This window comes from Panthera tigris, chromosome D2 (assembly GCF_018350195.1).
Source record: "Panthera tigris isolate Pti1 chromosome D2, P.tigris_Pti1_mat1.1, whole genome shotgun sequence".
NCBI lineage: Eukaryota > Metazoa > Chordata > Mammalia > Carnivora > Felidae > Panthera > Panthera tigris.
In genome coordinates this window covers 24,568,798-24,579,298 of record NC_056670.1, presented here as the reverse complement: position 1 = coordinate 24,579,298, position 10,501 = coordinate 24,568,798, and positions in this window count along the sequence as shown.

Genomic DNA, 10,501 nt, shown 5'->3' with positions numbered 1-10,501 from the left:
CTGGGTCTTATTCAAGAAGCATAGTTCAGCACCAGAAGTTATTAAAAACGTAAATCCATTTGTCCTCAAAGAACATTAAAGGGAATTTAATTCATAACCAGATTAATAATTCTTGCAGGATCTTTTCTCCTCCCCATTTCTTTTACAGCCCTGAATCTTTTCACAGGTCAGGCTCTAAAGCTTTTTTCTCAAATGCCAGGTAACAAGGTCACTCCCCCCTAAACATTTCTTTCTTGTTTCCTTTATTATGTTGATCAACTTTGTATCAGCAAGTCATTCCTTTTTAGAAAGGGAAAAATAAGTGGGGGGGAGGAGGGCTGTGGATGTTCATATGTTAATAAATTTTTCCAGGTTACACTAAGAAAATACTTTTGGTTTCACTGATTATTAAGGAAATCCAGATAAAAATTTTCCTCCTTACTGCCACATTAGCAAGCATTAGAGTGTTACTGCTTTCTGTTGGTGAGGGCGTGTGGTACTCCCAAGTCCCTGTTGAAATTTTTGAGGGAGAAATTGCACACGTTTACCTGTTTGTAGACACCAGACCTTGAATATTGAGGCCCACCTCCAAGAACTTATCCTGGGCCTTTTGGTTTGCCTGGGTGTGAGGTGGCCCATCCAGTATGTGTTTAAAAGCTATTTTCATTTTCTCTGTTATATTCTCAAAAGCGATTTCCATATCATATATCTCAAAGTTGTTTGTAGAACCTGTCTTCAAATCACCTGTAATGCTTCTGAAAAGAACAGATTCTCGGTTCGATCCCAGACCAACTAAATCAGAATCTCTGGGTAGGGCCCAGGAATCTTTTTAAACAAGCTCACCATAATTAGATATAAAAGTAACTGGGTAAATAATCACAGCCCTTCTTTCAGACTCTAAAGTTTGTGAACTGCTGCTCTGATAAAGCTTCAGTCTCATCTAGTTTTAACCCTGGAAGGACTTGACCAGAATACTTGTCCATCTTTAATTCTTTGTGTTTCTATTGTATTGTCCTTACTTTGAAATTCTTTTAGGGGCGCCTGGGTGGCTCGGTCGGTTAAGCGTCCGACTTCGGCTCAGGTCATGATCTCACGGTCCATGGGTTCGAGCCCCGCGTCGGGCTCTGTGCCGACAGCTCAGAGCCTGGAGCCTGTTTCAGATTCTGTGTCTCCCTCTCTCTGTGACCCTCCCCCATTCATGCTCTGTCTCTCTCTGTCTCAAAAATAAATAAACGTTAAAAAAAAATTAAAAAAAAAAGAAATTCTTTTATATCATTTACCATTCTTCTTTTATTATTATTATTTTATTCTTGGTTCTAAGAAAACATGTTACCCCTTAGTGCAAGGAAACTCGATCCTTTTTTTTTTTACACCTCTTTCCAGATACTCTGTGCTCTTCTTCCTTCTCTCTGTCCCTACTACTTTTCCTTCTTTATTTCATTCAGTGTTTTTGCGATTTATCCAGTTGTTACTTGTGACTGTCATTCGTGGATTCCCACTACTATGTAATATTCCAATATGTGTGTGTGTGTGTATGTAAATATATAAATATATTTAAATAAATATTATATTTAAATAAAAATGTATTTAAATAAATATATAAGTATATATAAATATTCCAATGTGTGTGTGTATATATAAATACACACAACAATGTATTTTTCTTTCTTTATTATGTTTATTTATTTTTGAGAGGGGCAGACACAGAGTGTAAGCCGGGAAGGGGCAGAGAGAGAGAGAGAGAGAGAGAGAGACACACAGAATCCAAAACAGGCTCCAGGCCCTGAGCTGTCAGCACAGAGCCTGATGTGGGGCTCAAACTCATGAACCGCCAGATCATGACCTGAGCCGAAGCTGGATGCTTAACTGACGGAGCCACCCAGGTGCCCCTACAACAATGTATTTTTCATTCTGTGTAAGGATATTCTGGAGGTTTGAAAAAAAAATTTTTTTTTCCTGTAGCTGTCTTTCTTTGTCAAGGTTTACCTAAGGTATGTGATTTTGAAAGCATCATGTTTCAAAAATTATAGACATTTTTAGGATTATCATCCTTTTTACTAGATTTTAAGCTTCTTGAAAGCAGAGATTGTATCTTATACATCCTTACCAGCATTGCCAACACTACATAAAATAGATAATAAATGTTTCATTGAATTGAATTTTGTTTTTTACTGTTCATGCAATACCCTCTTGAAAACTTAGCTTTCTACAAGTTATTTATGTATTTATTTATTTATTTTTAACGTTTATTCACCTCTTGAGATACAGAGAGAGAGCATGAGCGGGGAAGGGGCAGAGAAAGGAAGACACAGAATCTGAAGCAGGCTCCAGGCTTTGGCTGTCAGCACAGAGCCGGATGAGGGGCTCAAACCCACAGACTGTGAGATCATGAGCTGAAGCCGGACGCTTAATCGACTGAGCCACCCAGGCTCCCCACTTTCTACAAGTTTTAAATCTCATGAGAGAACTATTGATAAGCTACCTAGGCATGTTATAATACATGAAAATTGCATAAAAATATCTCAGTAACCTGATCAAAATGAATGCATGAGCAGGACAAATGTAGAAAATTCTTAGGTTTTTTTTTTTTTTTTTTTTTAGTTTATTTATCTATTTTAAGAGAGAAAGAGCTAGAGCAAGAGTGCTCGGGAGGGGCAGAGAAAGAGGGAGAGAGAGAGGGTCCCATCCAGGCTCTGCCATCAGTGCAGAGTCAGAGGTGGGGCTCTATCCCACGAACTTGAGATCATGACCTGAGCCGAAACCAAGAGTCAGATGCTTAAATGACTGAGCCACCCAAGTGCCCCCCCAAAATTTAGTTCTTGTTTGACAGTTTTAAATTGGCATATCCTTGAGAAATCTTTTGAAATATTATTACTTTAGTTTCTCTTTCTGAAGATGGAAATAATCTCTAGTAAGTTGTATAATATTTAGTGTTTACAAGAAGCTTTCATTTAAAAATTTTTTAATTGTTTTTGAAAGAGAGAGAGACAGAGTGTGAGCAGGGGAAGGTCAGAGAAAGAGGGAGACACAGAATCTGAAGCAGGCTCCAGGCTCTGAGCTATTAGCAAAGAGCCTGATGTGGGGCCAGAACTCATGAACCGCAAGATCATGACCTGAACCAAAGTCAGGTGCTTAACTGACTAAGCCATCCAGGCGCTCCAAGAAGCTTTCATTTTAGAGGTCTGGAGTAACATGAGTAATAAAAAATTCTAGCATAAAAAGAGAAAATCGGCTGTAATTTTAAACATTGAGTGTTTAGCTTTATGATAGGTTTTTATTATAGTACTTGTACTATTGTAATAAAAAAACTGTATAGTTTTTTTTGTTGTTGTTTTGTTTTACTTAGAGAGAGAGAGAGAGCATGAGCAGGTGAGGGGCTGAGCGAGAGGCACACAGAATCCGAAGCAGGCTCCAGGCTCTGAGCTGTCAGCACAGAGCCCGACGCGGGGCACGAACTCAAAAGCTGTGAGATCATGACCTGAGCAGAAGTCGGATGCTTAACCGACTGAACCACCCAGGCACCCCAAAAAACCTCTATTGTTAATAGGGTCATATTGGTACTACCTTGAAACGATTCTTGAGAGAAGTTCTCTCGTTCTATTTACTCACCTGTCCTGGGCCTGACACAGTGGCTTTAGTTCACATCAAGAACTACACCAAAGAACGTGGGATTTATGAATCAAGCTCCATTTCTCATTAAATGATTAGACCTGGACAAGTCCATTGATCTCACATGACTTCTGTTTCCTCATCTGCAAAAAAAATGTAATACCTTAGACTGCTGGTCTCTATAGGGTTTTAGGGTAATACTTTGGACTGTTTATCTTCACAGGGTGATTAAGAAGGTTAACTCTTCACAGGGTATTAAGAGAATTATTGTAAGAAAATGCATGAAATCTCTTCATAAACTGAACACTGAAATGGGTATAATAGATACTATTTATTTTGAGATTAGTAAAAATCCAGCACAAATATTCAAGACAGCCTTTTGTAGCAGAACACTGAATTTGAGAGAAGCATACTGTCATGTGTGGGGAAAAGAACGTATATGTAGATAATGACTACAGCCCAGGATAATGTGCCAGGCAAAAACCTTTACTAATTTGCAGAGATTCATAGGAAAGAGAGAGATTTCTCTGGAAGAAAAGAATCAGATGCTTTCAAAAATGATGTTTTGGTAGTCTTGTGCTAGTAGAAGAGAGAAAAGAGAACACAGGCAGGAAATCTAGGAAGTGCAGTGTAATGCTGGAAATCGAGTTAAAGTACTGTATTGGAGAAGCAGATCCTGAAGAATGTAGCTATCAATGCCGTGCTGTCCCAGAAGCTATGAGGAACCCTTGCAAGGACTTTAAGCAGGGGAGTATTGTTGGTAGATTGGCCTTTGTGATCTTTCATCAGGATGAAGGATAGATTTGAGGAAATACTAAAGGCAGGGTAATCAGTCACAAGGGGGCTGGCTACAGTGGTCCTGACTCTTCTTGCCAAGGGTACGCCTCTTTGCTGGGTTGCTCCTTCAAGTATATGCATGAGATTGTTCAGAACAGTTAGACTTCCCATGTTGGGGCAGTTTCAGGAATTGTTTCTGGCTAGAGAGACTGGTATCCTTCCAAATCTAGCATTTGGGGTATGGAAAATTGTGGTGTGTGTAGGGCTTTTGTTTTCTTTTGTTTTTGAGTTTTTATTTTTTCCTTTGGTCTCTTGGCTTTTTCCTAACCCTTTCCTTTCTCCTACACTGGCCAGCTTGGGCCTTCTCTCCATGTCATCCCTATAGGAAGGCGCCTACTCACCCTCTCTGTCTGCCTGGAGCATGCATCCAAGGCCAGAGCTCAGGACCGCCGGGTTGTGGAGCTGGGAAGGGGCTTTTAAGAAATAATAAAAGGAAAAATAAAGTCTTTGGCAGTTTCCACCTACTCAGGTCCTCAAAGGCTGCAAGGTTTTGATGATGTAGATTCATTAGGAATGTCTCCTTGCCAGTCAAGGCCAAGCTCCAGGTCTGCTCAGAGCAGAGGCCCCACAGTACCCAGGTTGCCACCACCCCAGGGGCCCTGTTTTACAAAGGCCCAGGCCTGAGGCGCAGAAATCTGGGGCAGCCACCATCGAGAACCTGGGGAAAAAATGATCAGGGGTTTAACCAAGGGCTTAATCTGGGGTCTGCAAATTAGGTGATCCTGGATAGAATTCAGGAGGCCATGAATTTAGAAGGTGAAAAATTGCATTTTTTTGGACTAAGCTTCTTCTAAAATTTAGCTTATCCTTCAGTTATGAATGTAGGAAACAAAGCACCACAGTAATTTTAGTAGTACTTTTCACTTTTTGCCAATAGAAATCACACATTTTTCTATAACATTAAAGTTGTTGCAAATATCTTGTGCTATTGCTTACACCATGTATCATTACTCTGGAATTATAGTAGTAATGAGATCTGCTATGAGGTCTTATTATTTAAGGAGTTGATAAAGAAATACACATAGTGTTAATAAATCACTTTTTTTTTTTACTATTTTGATAACTATATTTCAGTACAATTGGTTTATTTTGTAATTCCATCCTTTAAAACTTCTTTTTAAACTAAATCATTATTTTGAATCCAAGCTTCATCAGCCTACTAAAGGAGCCTATGGCACAAAAAGGTTAAGAATGCTTGGTGAACTGGGCTCCTGGGTGGCCCAGTCGGTTAAGCATCTGACTCTTGATTTCAGCTCAGGTTTCGTCTCACAGTTTATGATTTCGAGTCCCACATTGGGCTCTGTGCTGACAGTGCGGAGGCTGCTTGGGATTCTCTCTCTCTCCCTCTCTCTCTGCCCCTCCTCCCATCACAATAAATAAATAAATTAAAAAAAAAAAAAAAAAGCTTGGTCAACCGAGAGAGTGGCTCTTCCAGAGTGTACTTTGCCATTTTTGGCAAGTTTGAGTCACTGTTTACTTATCTAGAATAAAGTGGTCAAATAAATGATCTATAACATCTCTTCTGACTCCACAATTCCCCTTTTAATTTCCCCTTTTCAAGTCAGCATTTTCCATAGCCTTCCCCAGCTCACTAAATTGTACTTGTGGCTTTTCCCTTCACTAAACCCAACATCTTCTCTTGTCTTGTCTTCCCTATCCCACTAAATGACATCACTCCATCCAGTTTCTCAACTCAGAAACATAAGATTTATCCTTTTTCTTTTTTTCTCACCTACTACACCCAGCATACCGCCAAGTCTTGTCAGATGTGCTTCCTAACCTTTTGAATCTGTCTGCATCTTTCTATCTCAACCACCTTTCTCAGCTGCAAGTGCCCTATTTCTGTTCTTGACCTGTTACAGTCTGTTTTCTGCATAACGACCAGAGTGGCCTTTTTAGTCCACAAATGATAGGACTTTGTTAACTGCTTAGAACCCGCTCCGGTGCCTCTCCTTGCACTTGAATTAAAATCCCTGTGTGAGCTGGCCCCTGCTAGTCTTCCCGCTTTGTCTTGTAACACTCTCCTCCTGGCCTACTAAGCTTAGCTACCCTGGCCTTTTTTTCTGTTCCTATAAATATGCCATCTTACTTTCTGTCATAGGGTCTTTTGCATTTGCTGTTCCCTGCTCCAGAATGTGAGCAACTCTTTTCCCTGGATTGGTTTCTTAATGCTATTCAGATTCCAGGGTGCCTCCTTCATTTATCATCCCAGTAGCCTGGATCATCATTCCGATTCTCTGCAGTTCTGCTGCTGTTCTTATTTTCTGTATCCTCCTCTACTTAGGATGTAAAGTCTATTAGAGCAGGAATATTGTGTGTTCTGATTTCGCTGTTATATTCCCAATGTCTGCAATAAATATTTACTGAAATAATTTGGACTACATTAAGTCTTTAACATTTTAATTTTTTTAATGTTTATTTTTGAGAGAGAGAGAGATCATGAGCAGGGGAGAGGGAGAGGCAGAGAGAGAGAGGGAGACAGAGAATCCGAAGCAGGCTCTCCAGGCTCTGTGCTGACAGCAGAGACCCCGATATGGGGCTCGAGCTCATGAATTGTGAGATCATGACCTGAGCTGAAGTCAGACGCTTAACTGACTGAGACAGCCAGGTGCACCAAGTCTTAATGAATGAGTATTTGGGACTACACTAAGTGCTGTGACACTATTCAGACTAGACAGGGTTTCAAAATTCAAGGAGTTAAGGAAATCTTGAAGAATGAGAAAATGTGTCCAAAGCAAGTAAAATGGGCAATAAGAAAGAGTTTAGAGTTATCGTTGGTTTGATAATGTCATCATATTGCAAATAAAAATAACTTCTAAAGATCCCAAAATGAGTCCTAAATTATTTTATTAAGGGGTTGGGGGATGGGGAAGATGTGAGGGTAGCTATATAACATCCTTTAGGATTTTGAGTGGATAACTAGCCGTAAAAGCACAGAAGTAATAATTTTATACACTGGGTGTGATACTATATACTTCTTGTCCACAGGCTGCCCATAGTATTTTGTGGAACATGCCCCCAACCAAAATCAGCCATAATATAATGATCATTTTAGAGTGTCATGGTAGAATGTGCCTTGCAGCGCTCAAGTGGAACTAGCAAGGAAGTACAATGGGGAAAACAGCACTTGTGGGACACAAGCATGTGCACACTGGTGGAGTGAGATTCTTCTAAATCTGTCAGAATGATCCAGATCCCAGAGAGGGGGGCTAGGATGGAAACTTCAGTGACCTACTAAGCAACTGCGGGTAAGTGTTCAGTAGTTGAACAGAAAGTAAGTCAGTCAGCAAGTAGCCAGGAGAATCAGGGGAAAAAAAAAAATGGAAGAAACCAGGTAATTGAGAGAAAGAATTGCCCAGGATTCACAGCAAAGAATAAATGTTGAGTCAATGCCAGCTGCCTTTGGTCCGCTCATCCCACTGAGAGCTAATCTCAGAGTTTCCTAGGCCAGCTAGTGATAATAGAAAGCAGCTGGTGGATGATTGTGAGATGTGGAGGGAAGGAGGTACCAGAGTGAGGGTGGAGCAAACATATTTCTGGAGTAGAAACATTTGTTTGACAGACAATCAGATATTGTTTGAGCCATCCCAGAGCATTGAGGTCTCCGCAAAGTTTTACACAAAAGATCTCTTAAGTTGTTTTTCTATTGTGAATCCCGTATTACTCATATTACAAAAATATTTTTCCTCAAGGCCTTATTAATAATATGCTTCCCCATTTTTAACCAAAAGATTATAATTAGAACAGCATATGCTATCCATACTGAATTGATGTTAAGTTCATCTAAAGGCAAAAAAAAAAAAAAAAAACCTACAGTTTTTAGCTACCTTGTATGTATGCATTTTTAGTTAAATGGTTGTTTCATTTAGATTTTTATGTGGACTTCAGATTGGGAGCTTTGGAACTTGGCCATTGAAACCCTAAGTTTATCTCTCAGGTCCTTTGATGTCAAATCTTTGTTACTTAGAGCAGTGCCATTTTGCACTCTGGTTACTTTGCTCTAAGTTACTTTGGTTACTTTGCTCTAAGACTTAGTTTCTCCATCTGCAAAATGAATTTAACAATATTATCTCCTTCAATGAGTTATGTTGAGGATCAATTACATGAGCTAATGCCTTTAATCACTGGCATATTGCTTGATAGCATAGGATGACCTTAATAATTATTAGCCATTATTCTATTTTTATAAGTGTTACTGCTGTTTAGAGCAATGCAGCTCCATTTCCTGGAATTGTATTGTAGGTCTTGGATTCAAAGTTTGATCTTTTTATCCATAAGAATTGATTCTCTTTCCTTAACTCCAAGAAAAATGGAGTTGAGCAAAGGATTTACTATATTGGCAGTTGTGGGTGGAGGGAGAATTAAAGACCTGGCAGGTTTTTTTAAAGCCTCCAGCCTATACAAAAACCCAGCTGTTCTTCATTCACTGAGCACAGGATGAGAGGAAACAGGCTTCAACTTTAATCATAAAGGATTACTGAGGTGACATGATGAGCTGCTGGTGATATTTTAGAGGTCACCTTATGTCAAAGTAAGGAGAGGGATAAAAATTGCAAATTGGCAAAATTTGTAAAAATGCTTCTGACCTTAAATGTCTTTCATGCCTTCCCTTTTACTGCAACATATTTCATCATTGGAATCAATATGAAGATGACTGTACATAAATGAATAAAGTGTATTTCCTTGGTTAGCGATGGGCATGTTATTTTAATATAGGAACAAAAATATTTCCCTTTGAAGTTATAATTTAGTCTTACTAGTTTTAGAAAAAGATTATCAGTGGTGAATTTAAATATAAAAATGTAGTCTTTCCCCTCTCCCTGCCTCCCTCTCTCTTTCCCCTTTTCCTCCCCAGTACCACTGCTGGTTTGTTCTCATGGTGATCTTGCTGGAGATTTAGTAAAACAGTCACCTGGCAGAAATAGTGGTACTATTCTTTATAAAATGATTTTTTTTTGCCTTGAAAATAATCTTATATTTAGTACCTTCTAAGAGTTAAGTATAGGGAGAAAGAGCTGGAAAATGTGTGACACAGTACTGTAATTTTTTTACTTTAAAATAAAAGCACAATTACCATTAGTACCTTTGGTTCAGTCTTTTTCAATGAGTCACTTCTTTGTCTTATGCAATACCTTTGTAGGTAGTGTAAAATTTACTGATAGTATACAGTTAAATTTCATGCCTCTCAGATTTTTATAACTAACGTGTTATAAACATTCATAACATCCAATAAAGTGGTATTGAAGTGAGCTGATAATACGGGCTCATGTGTCCTGATTAAGCTACAGTGTCCAGCAGGTCTAGGAGCCAAGACCTCAGTTCAGACTCTGACCCTACCTCTTATTGACAGAAAATCTTGGGCAAGTTACTTAGTTTTGTTAGTCTTTTCATCTTCATGCGTAAGATGGGAATTAATGAAATCTATTTCATAGGAGTGTATTGATTCATATGTGCTATAAATTCTGAAGTGCCAGCTGAGGGGATAAGTGTTGTTTATTTTTAAGATACATTACGTTAACCAGGTTGGTGGTTCTCTACCAAGCCACCTTTGATAGTTAAATATTCATTTGTTGTGGACAGTTCCAAAATAACACATGAAATATATGCCTGGCATTTCAGTGGGTTATTTTTTTTTATCCCTAGTTAAACCTTAAAATATGACTAAGCCTACTCTACTTAATATGTTTAAATAGTCCAAGAAGAGGACTACTAAATGTTAAGTAGTAGAGTTCAAAAGGATGATAGCATTGTAATAGGTAAAAGTGATTGTAAATACCACGTGAAACAATTTAAAATACAGGGTAGAGTTTCACTTAAGACAAATGAGTCCACTTAATAGTTTTTCTGAGGTATTTAACACGTCTCCTTCTATCTTATTAATTTGCTCTTTAAATACTTTCATAAACTATATTTCAGAAGTTTGAATGTATAAATTTTTAGTGAACAGGGCTTGAGATTTTACCCTGAATTTGTTTTGAATGGATTTGATTTTTCCATTTTCTTTCTTTCTTTTTTTTTTTTTTTTTTAGTATTTGCATGTGTAACCTGCCTTTCAGCTCGCTGAAAGGATATCCTT